At 40.7% G+C, this 14,892-nt stretch overlaps 2 long non-coding RNA genes across 3 annotated transcripts; both read left to right on the forward strand.

Moving 5' to 3' along the window:
• The first annotated feature begins 701 nt into the window (after positions 1-701).
• LOC149387746 (uncharacterized) lies at positions 702-3,497 on the forward strand. Of its 2 annotated transcripts, none has more exons than XR_016300842.1 (4): positions 702-1,222; positions 1,776-1,875; positions 2,258-2,353; positions 3,369-3,398. It is a non-coding gene; the product is annotated as an uncharacterized LOC149387746 (long non-coding RNA). The 2 variants fall into 2 exon arrangements; XR_016300841.1 differs by lacking the exon at positions 3,369-3,398 and adding an exon at positions 3,434-3,497 and having other exon boundaries at positions 706-1,222.
• A 5,577-nt stretch (positions 3,498-9,074) lies between these two features.
• On the forward strand, positions 9,075-12,016 carry LOC149387747 (uncharacterized). Its single transcript, XR_016300820.1, has 4 exons — positions 9,075-9,580; positions 10,134-10,233; positions 10,616-10,711; positions 11,792-12,016. It is a non-coding gene; the product is annotated as an uncharacterized LOC149387747 (long non-coding RNA).
• The last annotated feature ends 2,876 nt before the right edge of the window (positions 12,017-14,892 follow it).

The following is a 14,892-nucleotide window of genomic DNA, read 5'->3' on the forward strand; positions in this document are numbered from 1 at the left end:
GCCTTCTGTCTGCTCACTTCGAGAATGTGATCTTTTAGCACACGTGTGAGACCCGCACAACCTAACTTTCTAAACGCCGTCTCCATATGATTCTCTCTCTCGCAAATAAATAAATGAAATTATATTTCTCTCTCTCGTTTGAATTTATATAGAATTTCATTCCTCTCTCGTCTCAGATAAACGAGAAGATTTTCTCTATACTCCCTCGGTTCACATTTCAAGTGAGATTTCAAGATTTCAAAGGAAATAATATCAAGGAATTTCTCGAAGGAACGAGGAAATAATCGAGAATGAGGAATTAAGAATATTAAGGTCGATAAGGTTTTAGAATATTTTCACGAATGTAAGAAGGATTGTGAAAGTGAGAATATATTTTAACGACCTAGCTGATTTCAACGTGAAAGGAATCCGGAAGGAAATTAGTGAAGTAGATTCCTCGTTATATTTTTTCGTCTCTCGAACGAATTATGGTCCAATGAGTTTATCAAGTGATTTAAATATATTAAGGTAATGAGAAATCTCGGAATGAGTAAAGGAATTATCGAGTTTATCTCGAATAATAAATTAATTCCGAGAAAATATTCCGGAAATTAATTTAAGAAAGACATTCTTAAGGACGAGAATTAATTCCGAGAAACCTTAAATATATTTAAATTATTCGAGAACGAACGAGAAAATTCCCGGTTCGAATCCTATAATTATAATCCGTACGGTTATGGATTTAATTAAATAATTATGTCAAAGGACGTGGTTGTAACAATTTTTAAGGGACCCATTTGAAAGAAAACAAGGAAAAGAGTTTGGATTGTGAATAAGATGTTTTCTTCCTAGCTTGCCACGTCATCTATGACTCATCTTCTTCAAAGTGATAAGTATCACTTGGCCGAGTGAAGAAGAAAAGAATCGGCAACCAGGAAAAAAAAAAGAAAAGAAAAGAAAGAAGAAGAAGAAGAGAACCGAGCGGGAGTGAGAGAGAGAGAGAGAGGGAGAGAGAGAGAGAGAGCCGAAAGAGAGACTGAGAAAGAGTGCGAGACGGAGTTGAGCTCGCGAAGAGAAAGCTCGGCCGACAGCCACCGAGATCGAGACCCGGAGTCACTGGACGCGCGCGCGCCTCGACCGAGCGAAGCGACGCCGCCGCGAGCTCGCCGTGACCACCGCCTGAGGAAGAGACGCCGGGAACGAGAGTTACAGCAACGAGGACTCCGGATTCACAAGAATTTCGGTAAGAAAAGCTAAACCCGAATTGATTTTTGATTTAGGGTTTTTGAAATTGAAAATTTGGGGGTTTTCGATTTCAATGAGGATTTTCGTGAAATTGATTTGGATTTTGAGGAAAAATGGTTGTGAATTCTGGATACTTGATTTTTGTTGTTGTCGTGGCCGATTGTTGTTGTGGCCGTGTATGTGTTTGGATATGAGTTGGATAGTTGGGTTTGATTGCTGTTTGTGGAGGCTGTGATGTTTTCAGGGCTGTTGGATTTTCGGGTTGAAAGTGTTGTTCTGATTAAATGCTCGTTATGGCCAAGTGTGTTCTTCCTTGGCCGTGTATTTGGTTTGGTCAGAGGTTTGTTGACCACGAGCATTTTTATCATTTTGATCTGATTTTGGAATGATATTTCTGAGCCTCGGGTTAAGTGTTTGCTTGGTTTGGTTCGGGTTTGAGTCAATGTGGATTTTGTGACAAGTTATTGGGTTTGTTGACAAGTTTGGGAATTTTGGTACGAGTTTGAAATTGTGAAATTGACTCGTTATTGGATTCAATGACTTGGTTACAGATCTAGACGGACGAACGGAAACCGGACGAGGCGGAGGCGACGAAGCCGGTTTTGAAGATTCTAAGAAAAAGAGTTATCGAAATTAAAGCTCGATTAACTCGTGAGTCTTTTAATCGCGTCTCGCGTTTAAATACTCTTGGATTTGATTTGTGTGATGTATTTCGCGTATTTAAATAAATAATTTATGTTTATTTATTTAATAACGTTTAAGAGTTTGATTTGATTCGCTTTGGAATTCTCGGTTACTTTTTATTCGGATCAATTTATTTAAGACTCGTAAGCATGTTGTTGGATTTTATTTCGTATTGTTCTCGATACGAAAATACGCGAGTCTTGAATAAGTTTGACTTCCGAAAAACCGGAGAATAATGGATTAAATTCTCGAATTCCGAACCGACTCGAATCTAATCCCGACAACGAACCTTATCTTTTCAAGTAGTTTCAAATCCAGTAACTAACGAAGTTCCAACTTCGGATTCTAGTTCTCTCGACGCTCCAGGACGTGCTAAAGGTCTCGGGAAGCGTGTAAAGCAAAGTGTTCTCCGGAATTCATCGAGTTCTTCAACGAACTATTCCGGGTAAGTGGGATTTAAGTTTGAGGCGCCAAAAGGGGAATGCTGCCTAGTAGAATAATTGTTTATGTTTTTTCGTTTAATCCTAAAACAAAGAGAAACCCTCAGTTAGACAAGATGACCGAATAAGGCTTCGGCCACTAACTAATAAGATAATAAAATGGTAGGGTTAAACGATTAGCTAGTTAAGAACCTTGAAGCCTTTAAAGCTATGTTGAGCTTCTGTAATAGGTTTTTAACCCTTTGTCCTGATGAGGAGGACAACAGGAGGAGGAAAGACGGTGTTCTCCGGATTCAATCCCGAGAGAAACTGCTCTAGGAGAAGGTCCAGCCTCACAGCTGTCGACAACTCCTTCTAAAATACGTAAAGAGCCATACAATGAAACTAATAATGTTAATGATGGGCTTTATCCCGATAAGATCTCCTCCTGTAGTAGGATAGGCAGGTAGGCTGTAGACAGCTCCTGTAAAACATAACGAACTCTTGTCGGCAATGTAGCGAGTGGCATTCCTGAAGGCCCTTTAATGGGAAGTCGATGGGTGGCTTCAGGTAAGTCGATGAGTGGCTTACCTGTCCTGAGGGAAATATGAACCCTGAACTAATCAGGGATTGGTGAGGGTTAGCTCCCCTCTACCATACACGCGTCAAGGCCCTCCTACATGTGCTAGTGGATCCCAGACATTAAAACTTCGGCTTTCCGAGAGCTAGGCTCGAGTTTTCGGAATAGCTTACTCATCTCTCATGAGCGGCTGCGGACTGAAGTGTCGATTGGGCCCAGTCCAGTGATGTAAGGCGCCGGGATGCGTGAGATGGATGAGATTTTGAGGGAACCGGAGAATGCCGGATTCCTGAATGAATGAATGGATTTCGATAAGAAATTGTTCGTGTTAGCCAGTTAGATATTTCCTTGATGCTGAATGATCGTTATTCTGCTGAATCTGCTACCTGCTGTTGTCATTTGCATTCGTCATCAGCATCTATTGTCTGTATTCATCATCTGCATTCGTGCATCTCATGTAGCACTAGGTTAGATATCCTGCTTACTGAGTCGGTGTGACTCACCCCACAATACCCCCTCCCTGTAGATGAAGGAAGCTCAGGCGAAGCGGAAGTGCTAGTCAACGTAGATCTCATGACGACCTGCGGCAAGGACAGATACATGTAGGGAAGACATGTAAGGTTTTATTTTCTTTAAAACCAGCTCGAACTCTGTTTCTAGTTCATTTGATATTAAGTAAGTATTTTACTAAAGTTTTGTAAAATGTAAACACGCGCTGAAGGCCTAGGCCGTGTTTACGAGTAGCGGTCATAAGTAGTTGTAAAGCATTTTAAAAAGAAAAGAAAAATTTTACCGTATTTTTCTACCAACTACTCATGACTTCAATGCTACTCTTTTCAAAAAATGTGGTTTATAAATAATGAATGAGTTGATAGTATATGAGTATAGGTAAAGGTCGCGGTCCGATGGCGACGGGTGTCCTGCGGATCGTGACAAAGTTTTTGGTATCAGAGCTCAGGTTTAGTCGTTTCTGTGGACTGTGAGATCTATCGGTTGACTGAGTATTTCGTTTACGGCTTGAGCATCTACAGTATTAACCATGTTTTAAATGGTTATTCGGGGAGCTATGGGTCGACAAAACGTGATAGCGTAAGAAGGTCTTCTTGTTACGAATGAAGTGATCTCTTAGCTTGACCTTCCATATCTTCAGGACTAGTAATTGTGGTCTCGTACCCCTTCGTCTTTGATCGTCGGCTTATGAGCAGATGGTCGCTTGGTTAGTTAGAGTACGACGAAGTGTTCCTAAGGCTTCTAGATGAAGCAAGGAGCCCAAGTTCACGATAAGTGAACGCTGGACGCGAGTAATTCCTCAACGAAGGAGGTACGCAATCATCCTTAAACCATCATGGTATGCTAGTGATCTATTTCCGTTTCATTAGACTCGTGCATGTAAATTGACGAGCATAGAGCTCTGTGGAGCCGTGATGGGCTTGAATAGGTCTTGGGCAGAGTATCCCAAATGATAAGTCAATGTGTTCTGCGATGTTTCACCCTGGATAAGAGGGAGCGCAAGGCAAGATGCCTAACCCATGATGCTGAGAATCAGTTATGGAGTGTGGAATGCAGATTAAGGAGTTCCTCAACAGCTGTTGAAGCAGCTAAACGAATGAGTCTAGAAAGAGACATATGCCTACGTGGACTGTGAACAGATCCTCGTAGAAGGGGTATCGGTTGATGCATGAGGTTGCAGGCCTTTGTACTCATGAGTAGTACTGACGTACCCTGATATGTGATGACAAAGTAACTCCACTCCCCATTCCCAGTCACTCTTGGCTGATTGATGATCTCTTCTCCGAATAAGAGGAGCAAGATCTGTTGTAGAACCCTTGACCAGCGACGGAAGATCACTTTGCAGATGACATGATCGCCTAATGATTTTGGATGATAATATAAACAATTTTGAGTATATGGTTACTTAGTTAAGAAAAAGTCTTGACTAGCTGTGAACAGACTAGTCGATAGCCAAGGAACTTATGAAGGATCCTTGTGAGATAAATGGTTATGCTTGCCGAAGCGAGTTAAAGAGACCATCCTGCAGGATTGTACATACTCTGAGTGATGTGTAAGGGTATGTGTTATCGCTCCAATGTACATTAGTATCACTTGGTGTGATCAAATTTCAAATAAACAGGTTGAGGGAAGTGTGACCCTCGATGCTCGAGTAACTGAAGTCGAGCGATCGTTAGAGAGCTCAAATGTCATGATGAGAAGAGGGGCAACAAACTCGCTGGATGGTGCAATCGCTCAATCTGGATTGGTAGTTTGGCCAAGTCCAAGGACCAGCTGTCGAAAACAAGTCGTATGAGCTCTTCACCTAATTTTGGGATTAAAGGCGAAGAAGCCGCACTACCGTTTTCCTAAGGTGACCTTTGAGTGGAAGAGACAGTGGACATGCAATTCTGGAAGCAGAGTCTTCGGTGTTTAACATAAGTCATGATCCACCAGTTGTTGAGAATTGGAGTGAAAATATTCAGCCGCTATTGGCTATATGTAGCTAGAATGCACATAACGTGTCGCATGTTGTTTACTAGTGGGTCTAAATGACCTATAAGCTAGTAAAATTTTCATGGCAATGCATGATACCAAGATGACAATAATGAGAGCCATTTTGTTAACAAAAGGTGTTCAAGTGAAGTTGGTACGACAAGGAGGATCCACGAGCACATAGATCCATGCAATGAAAAGATGCGAGATCAATGAACTAGTTCAATCATCTTCAGCTCTGGTTTCAACTTATCAAGCGAGGGAAATCAAGCATATGCATAAGTTGGTTATCACGTCGGTGAAGCAAGTAGAGGCAAGACCAGACTATGGATCTACGCCCTTGTAGTTCAGAGGGCATGGTGGATTAATGTTTGACAAGGAGACTTGGAAGTCGCAGTCATTGTGATGTTACCACCGTTTGCTAGCATAAACAAAGGAAGAATTACTTCCAGCAACGCTTTGATCGTTGAGGCCAAAAGGAATTTAGCACTAGGTCTCAACCAAGGAGTGGTAAGATGACTCAGTAAAAGAACGTGAAGTTTTATGGAATAGGCGAACACTCAAGGAAGGGTGGCATGAATTTGAGTAACAAGCATGTGTAGTTTGAGGATTAAACCCTTTGTGTAACAAGTTTAGTCTAGAAAGAGATCTTCTGAGTTTACGTTAAAGTTGAGAACGTACTTGTCTATGCCCAAGGCTGACACTTAGCGACTCATCTAGGTAAGCCTAGACAAGTCGATATGACGTAATACTCATAATGGACTAACAAGTGAAGGCATTTCATAGTTGGAAACCCTAACATGGACAAGGGTGGGTTACGTGCTCTCAGAAGTAAGCCGTATTACTTTCATGGATGGCTATGAAGATCGTTCCCTTTTATGGTTTTGAAAATAAGAACCTTGGAGTTGCTATGGATTAACGCTTTTGAATCCCTAACGAACGTAAGCGATATCAACAAGATAGATCGAGCCAATACATATCTGTGTCATAAGTGACTTTTTGGAAGTATCCTTGGACAACGTAATAAGAATTCCACATGAAAAAAAAATTTAATTAAGATGCGTATGGAGCTAACTCATCGAGATATGCCATATAGCGAGATATGTATCAAACCACCTTAACATAGTTCAAAGAACTCAACGAGGTATCCGGAAGGGTTGATGGATAAGAGTTTTTCTTACGCTCAAGGAGTTTTATACGTTAACCAAGCCAACAAAACTCTGAGATTTGTAATGACAAGGATGTCATAAACCAAGTGACGATTAAGAACGAATATGTATCATGTTTGGACAATAGTCTATCCAACCAGCTAGTGAGAACGACAGTCTTCTCAAAGGCCAAGCTACGATCAAGGTACTAGTAGCTAAGATTCAAGGTGGAGATACCTTGACGACAACTGATTGGAAGCAATTTGGGCATCGTGAGTTATTTTCATGTCTTTTGGATTACTCATGTCTCTACCACGTTTAAGAATTCGATGAACCAAGTGTTTGAGGAATTTCTAGATAAACTCATGATCGTCCTTGTGGATGATATCTTCATATACTCGGGAGACTAGAGCGAGGTATGAATAACATGTAAAGGTCAATTTTAGTGGAATTCAAGAGAAATGACCCTAGGCCAGACTCTCAAAGTGTGAGTCTTGGCTTGAAGAGATAATCCTTTGAGTGATGTCCTCATTGAAAGAATGATGGACTGAAGCAATTAAGGAAAATGGTCGTGTACCACGATAAGAATACGCGAGCAAGTTGGGACGAACATAGAGATGTGTGGACATTACCAGAAGGTAATGAGTGTCTAATGTCAACTCCATTTCTTGCATTTCCCCCGAAGAAATTAAGATTTGATGATGATAATTTGTTGAGGCAAGGACGTTGAGTGAGGTTAGAGAACGCAACTATGGTTGATAAGGAAAAGTTTAGTACGTGTTAGTACTGCACTGACCCTTCTCATAAAGATTAAAGAAGGGCGTTATGTTGGCGTGCATTTGTTTGATAAGAGGTTTGACGCCCATGGTAAGTGAAGGGGCGAGTTCCAACTGTACAACAATGGAATTGTAATGTGTAACGGAGAGGTTCATGTACCTGCTGATGATATCTCTGTAGCCAATCGCTACCAGGGACTCATGGAACTCCTTATTTTATCTTTCCAGGAATGAGAATGATGTGTTAAGACCCGAAAGGGGTATATCGGTGGCCGGATGTGAAGAGAAATGTGGCAACTTGCGTCTAGAAGTATCTAGCATGTCAACAAGTTAAGGCTGAGTATCGAAAACCCGTAGGGTTATGGTAACCCTGGATGTCCCACAGAGAAGGTGGGATGAGATCATGATGGATCTTATGTTGGGTTTCCCCAGGACTGTGATGCGGTCTGGGTGATTGCAGACAAGTTGACAAAGAAAGGCCACTTCTTTTCCATAAGAACCACCTATTACGTTGATAAGGTAGCTAAATTTTGTTATCAACGAGATGGCACGCATGTATGGAGTGCCTCCATCGATCGTTTCTGATCAAGATATTTGTTTTGCTTAGAGGTTATGGAAAAATAATCATAAGCTATGTAAGTAAGCGTTAAGGACCTCTCAAAAATTTGGGACAAAGAGCTCCCAAATGATTCACTAACGTATGAAGTGATGAAATTTGAGAAAAGGGAAGTTAAGCTGCGAGATGTATAGGATCCTTTGAGGTCCTAAAGCAAGTTGTAGCAGTGATTGTCTGCTAGTACTGCGCATGTAAACACTTTTATGTGAATGAAACTCTCAAGCTGAGGAAGCATGTAGAAATCTCTCCTGACCTTCTCTCGACCAAGAAGTAAATTTCTGAGAAAGGTGTGGAAGGAGGGTCGATAGTGGCAACTCTCGATAGAAAGAAAAGCTGTGAGAAGCAGAATCGTCCCCTTAGTAGGAGTGCAATGAGAATGGCACAAATAAGAGAAATCGATATGGGAACTTAAGAAGACGTATCCGTCGTTTTCCTAAGTTTCGAGGACGAAACTTTTCTAAGGGGGTAGGGGTTGTGAGACCCGCACAACCTAACTTTCTAAACGCCGTCTCCATATGATTCTCTCTCTCGCAAATAAATAAATGAAATTATATTTCTCTCTCTCGTTTGAATTTATATAGAATTTCATTCCTCTCTCGTCTCAGATAAACGAGAAGATTTTCTCTATACTCCCTCGGTTCACATTTCAAGTGAGATTTCAAGATTTCAAAGGAAATAATATCAAGGAATTTCTCGAAGGAACGAGGAAATAATCGAGAATGAGGAATTAAGAATATTAAGGTCGATAAGGTTTTAGAATATTTTCACGAATGTAAGAAGGATTGTGAAAGTGAAAATATATTTTAACGACCTAGCTGATTTCAACGTGAAAGGAATCCGGAAGGAAATTAGTGAAGTAGATTCCTCGTTATATTTTTTCGTCTCTCGAACGAATTATGGTCCAATGAATTTATCAAGTGATTTAAATATATTAAGGTAATGAGAAATCTCGGAATGAGTAAAGGAATTATCGAGTTTATCTCGAATAATAAATTAATTCCGAGAAAATATTCCGGAAATTAATTTAAGAAAGACATTCTTAAGGACGAGAATTAATTCCGAGAAACCTTAAATATATTTAAATTATTCGAGAACGAACGAGAAAATTCCCGGTTCGAATCCTATAATTATAATCCGTACGGTTATGGATTTAATTAAATAATTATGTCAAAGGACGTGGTTGTAACAATTTTTAAGGGACCCATTTGAAAGAAAACAAGGAAAAGAGTTTGGATTGTGAATAAGATGTTTTCTTCCTAGCTTGCCACGTCATCTATGACTCATCTTCTTCAAAGTGATAAGTATCACTTGGCCGAGTGAAGAAGAAAAGAATCGGCAACCAGGAAAAAAAAAAGAAAAGAAAAGAAAGAAAAAGAAGAAGAGAACCGAGCGGGAGTGAGAGAGAGAGAGAGGGAGAGAGAGAGAGAGAGCCGAAAGAGAGACTGAGAAAGAGTGCGAGACGGAGTTGAGCTCGCGAAGAGAAAGCTCGGCCGACAGCCACCGAGACCGAGACCCGGAGTCACTGGACGCGCGCGCGCCTCGACCGAGCGAAGCGACGCCGCCGCGAGCTCGCCGTGACCACCGCCTGAGGAAGAGACGCCGGGAACGAGAGTTACAGCAACGAGGACTCCGGATTCACAAGAATTTCGGTAAGAAAAGCTAAACCCGAATTGATTTTTGATTTAGGGTTTTTGAAATTGAAAATTTGGGGGTTTTCGATTTCAATGAGGATTTTCGTGAAATTGATTTGGATTTTGAGGAAAAATGGTTGTGAATTCTGGATACTTGATTTTTGTTGTTGTCGTGGCCGATTATTGTTGTGGCCGTGTATGTGTTTGGATATGAGTTGGATAGTTGGGTTTGATTGCTGTTTGTGGAGGCTGTGATGTTTTCAGGGCTGTTGGATTTTCGGGTTGAAAGTGTTGTTCTGATTAAATGCTCGTTATGGCCAAGTGTGTTCTTCCTTGGCCGTGTATTTGGTTTGGTCAGAGGTTTGTTGACCACGAGCATTTTTATCATTTTGATCTGATTTTGGAATGATATTTCTGAGCCTCGGGTTAAGTGTTTGCTTGGTTTGGTTCGGGTTTGAGTCAATGTGGATTTTGTGACAAGTTATTGGGTTTGTTGACAAGTTTGGGAATTTTGGTACGAGTTTGAAATTGTGAAATTGACTCGTTATTGGATTCAATGACTTGGTTACAGATCTAGACGGACGAACGGAAACCGGACGAGGCGGAGGCGACGAAGCCGGTTTTGAAGATTCTAAGAAAAAGAGTTATCGAAATTAAAGCTCGATTAACTCGTGAGTCTTTTAATCGCGTCTCGCGTTTAAATACTCTTGGATTTGATTTGTGTGATGTATTTCGCGTATTTAAATAAATAATTTATGTTTATTTATTTAATAACGTTTAAGAGTTTGATTTGATTCGCTTTGGAATTCTCGGTTACTTTTTATTCGGATCAATTTATTTAAGACTCGTAAGCATGTTGTTGGATTTTATTTCGTATTGTTCTCGATACGAAAATACGCGAGTCTTGAATAAGTTTGACTTCCGAAAAACCGGAGAATAATGGATTAAATTCTCGAATTCCGAACCGACTCGAATCTAATCCCGACAACGAACCTTATCTTTTCAAGTAGTTTCAAATCCAGTAACTAACGAAGTTCCAACTTCGGATTCTAGTTCTCTCGACGCTCCAGGACGTGCTAAAGGTCTCGGGAAGCGTGTAAAGCAAAGTGTTCTCCGGAATTCATCGAGTTCTTCAACGAACTATTCCGGGTAAGTGGGATTTAAGTTTGAGGCGCCAAAAGGGGAATGCTGCCTAGTAGAATAATTGTTTATGTTTTTTCGTTTAATCCTAAAACAAAGAGAAACCCTCAGTTAGACAAGATGACCGAATAAGGCTTCGGCCACTAACTAATAAGATAATAAAATGGTAGGGTTAAACGATTAGCTAGTTAAGAACCTTGAAGCCTTTAAAGCTATGTTGAGCTTCTGTAATAGGTTTTTAACCCTTTGTCCTGATGAGGAGGACAACAGGAGGAGGAAAGACGGTGTTCTCCGGATTCAATCCCGAGAGAAACTGCTCTAGGAGAAGGTCCAGCCTCACAGCTGTCGACAACTCCTTCTAAAATACGTAAAGAGCCATACAATGAAACTAATAATGTTAATGATGGGCTTTATCCCGATAAGATCTCCTCCTGTAGTAGGATAGGCAGGTAGGCTGTAGACAGCTCCTGTAAAACATAACGAACTCTTGTCGGCAATGTAGCGAGTGGCATTCCTGAAGGCCCTTTAATGGGAAGTCGATGGGTGGCTTCAGGTAAGTCGATGAGTGGCTTACCTGTCCTGAGGGAAATATGAACCCTGAACTAATCAGGGATTGGTGAGGGTTAGCTCCCCTCTACCATACACGCGTCAAGGCCCTCCTACATGTGCTAGTGGATCCCAGACATTAAAACTTCGGCTTTCCGAGAGCTAGGCTCGAGTTTTCGGAATAGCTTACTCATCTCTCATGAGCGGCTGCGGACTGAAGTGTCGATTGGGCCCAGTCCAGTGATGTAAGGCGCCGGGATGCGTGAGATGGATGAGATTTTGAGGGAACCGGAGAATGCCGGATTCCTGAATGAATGAATGGATTTCGATAAGAAATTGTTCGTGTTAGCCAGTTAGATATTTCCTTGATGCTGAATGATCGTTATTCTGCTGAATCTGCTACCTGCTGTTGTCATTTGCATTCGTCATCAGCATCTATTGTCTGTATTCATCATCTGCATTCGTGCATCTCATGTAGCACTAGGTTAGATATCCTGCTTACTGAGTCGGTGTGACTCACCCCACAATACCCCCTCCCTGTAGATGAAGGAAGCTCAGGCGAAGCGGAAGTGCTAGTCAACGTAGATCTCATGACGACCTGCGGCAAGGACGGATACATGTAGGGAAGACATGTAAGGTTTTATTTTCTTTAAAACCAGCTCGAACTCTGTTTCTAGTTCATTTGATATTAAGTAAGTATTTTACTAAAGTTTTGTAAAATGTAAACACGCGCTGAAGGCCTAGGCCGTGTTTACGAGTAGCGGTCATAAGTAGTTGTAAAGCATTTTAAAAAGAAAAGAAAAATTTTACCGTATTTTTCTACCAACTACTCATGACTTCAATGCTACTCTTTTCAAAAAATGTGGTTTATAAATAATGAATGAGTTGATAGTATATGAGTATAGGTAAAGGTCGCGGTCCGAGGGCGACGGGTGTCCTGCGGGTCGTGACAACACGGTTCATGAAGTCTCCAGCTGTCAATGACTCACAATCTTTGAAATCCTGGAGATACTTTTTAGCTAACCACATTGGCATTGCAAACCTGTTCCGAGGGACTCTAGGACAAGTATGCCGAGAGTTATATGTCTTGATAATGAACGTACCAGTATCTCCAAGCAGTGATGCATAGCAAACCCATTTGCAGTTCGGATCCTTGCACGTTGCTCTGACACGGTCGCGATCATTTTTCTTGAACCATATATCTTTCCCAACTCGAATTGAGTACTCTCTTATCACATTCTTGAAAATACTTGCACTTGGGAAAGTTAACCATAACTTCAGTGTTACATTCCTGAAATTTGTTCCATTCTTGAACTCTTGGAACTTCGGCAATTTCTTCTTGACACTTCTATTCCTGACGTTATCAGCTGCTTCTTCTTCTGATGAAGACTCATTCAATGGCAAGTGAGCATCGATGTCGTCTCACTGCCCTCGTGAGTAAAGTCTTCATCTTCACGCATAGGTCTCTTGCCTTTATCTTTTAACCCTGCCAAACCATTGTCTACAGCTTCACCGTCCACAATAACTTTGTCTTCACCTCAACTCAAACCCAAAATCCTGTTGAATTGGTATCGCCGTGTCTGTTGCCAATTCTTCATCGTCGTCGTCATCCTCATCCGCATCGTATTGTGGCTGTGGTTGTGGGGCCTTAGTCTCATCGGCTTCTGGCTGTGGTTGTGATGGCTCAGTCTCATCAGCTTCTGGCTGTGGTTGTGGTGCCTCAGTCTCATCAGCTTCTGGCTGTGGTTGTGGTGCCTCAGTCTCATCAGCTTCTGGTTGTGGTTGTGGTGCATCAGTCTCATCAGCTTCTTGCGGTGGCTCAGTCTCAACAGCCTCATTTTCTTCTTGTTGCACTATCTCATCTTGGTCTTGCTGTACAAGTTCATCGTCACAAAACACGCCGTGATCGTCAACATCAATCTCTTCTTGAACATCATCACCAAATGTGATCATACGAATCTGCTCTTCACCTTCGTCAATGACAGTGGGGACATTAACTGGGTGATCACAATACACGTCAACTTCCCAGCTGGTTTTCAGTGCGTCCGATAAGTTTTCAAGCAAAATAGCGTCATCATACACAATCTCCATCTTCCTACACCCCGGGTACCTCATGTAGTAGATACAATGATCAGCATAACCTAAATCCCTTCTTATCATCTTATCCAATTGAATAATAGAAATCCTATCCCAATCAACGTTGTCATAGTGTGCAACAGAACCACCTACGTACTTGGCTTCAGTATCTGACAATGACATTACACCTCCATGGTATACATTTATAGTGAAGCAGTTTAGGAGTTCCTCTAAGAAGCAGATACACAGCAAAAAAAAAAAAACAAGAATCATTAAATAACACACCAACCACATGTCCATATCGTTATAACACCCACCAACACCACAAATGTACTTTAAATTGTTTATTCTAACCACATACCCCATACTTTATCAATATACGAGACAAACCCACAAAAAATGGACCCCATACAGAACCAATATGTCGACAAAAAGAGTTTTCTCACACTATTCGACAAATTAAGTCGACCTGAAAGTGGTCCTAAAAAAGCGAAGATATAAATACAAGAAAATATATATTTTGTACTTACCATAAGCTCCACACTGAATCGGGGTTCTATTTCTACTCCCATAAGGTTTTCGCAACCCTGGTGATGAGGTGGATTCATCTCTCCGTCGACGATTTGAGGTTTGACGAGACGTCGACGGAGATGGAGTGCTTTTTTTCCTGCCGCGACCAGAGCTCGGCGGTGTTTTCTTCACCGGAGATTTTCCCTTCGCCCTCACCATTTTCTTCCAAGCTTGTTCAGTCGAGTACCATTCTAGGGTTTTTGAAATCGATTTTTTTCAACTTCTGATATTGTGCAATGTCGATCTGATACTGTGCAATGTGGATTTAAGTTTTGTTTTAACGATTTCTTCTTCTAATTATTTACATATTCATCAGATTTTTATTTACATTTTTTATACAACATTACATAAATGCCCTTTTTACACAGGTCACGTGCAATACATGTGCACCACTAACAGAAACCGTGACTCATAAGTTGACAGAAGGATATCAAAGGCCCAAAGTCCGAGTCTAAAGGGGAAATTTGCAGAAATAAAAGTATAGCGACTGTATTTAATTATGTGCCAAAGTACAAGGGCCAAATAGATAATTTATTCTAATAAAATATGTGAAAGATAAAAATTTAATTTATATTTGCATTTTTAATTTATGGAGAAATATATTTCGAAGAACGCACGTGATCACATAGCAGAAAATATATAAACTCAATTTTATGACCTTCATCTTATAAATTTAATCTTGTGCTTTATCACACATACATTTTACAAAATCTCTCTTGTAAATCCATATTTTGTAATGATCTCCAATCTTCCATTAATATATGGACTACTTACATATTTTGTCCCTCAACTCTTACTCATGTAACGATAGTCCTCTCAAATTCGAAAAATAGCATCCGTGCCCTCAAAATCCGATATCGGGGAATATGTAGTCCTTCTGTTAAATATTTTTGACGGTGTTAAACAATTAAACGATAAAATGGTATTCAACCTTATCTTTTCTTTATTGTTTATTTATTTTATTATTTTGTTTATTTTTTTTAAGAGAGAGAAAGAGA

This window comes from Urtica dioica, chromosome 8, assembly GCF_054948205.1.
Source record: "Urtica dioica subsp. dioica isolate 48M chromosome 8, U.dioica_male_clone48M_v1_H2, whole genome shotgun sequence".
Classification (NCBI taxonomy): domain Eukaryota; kingdom Viridiplantae; phylum Streptophyta; class Magnoliopsida; order Rosales; family Urticaceae; genus Urtica; species Urtica dioica.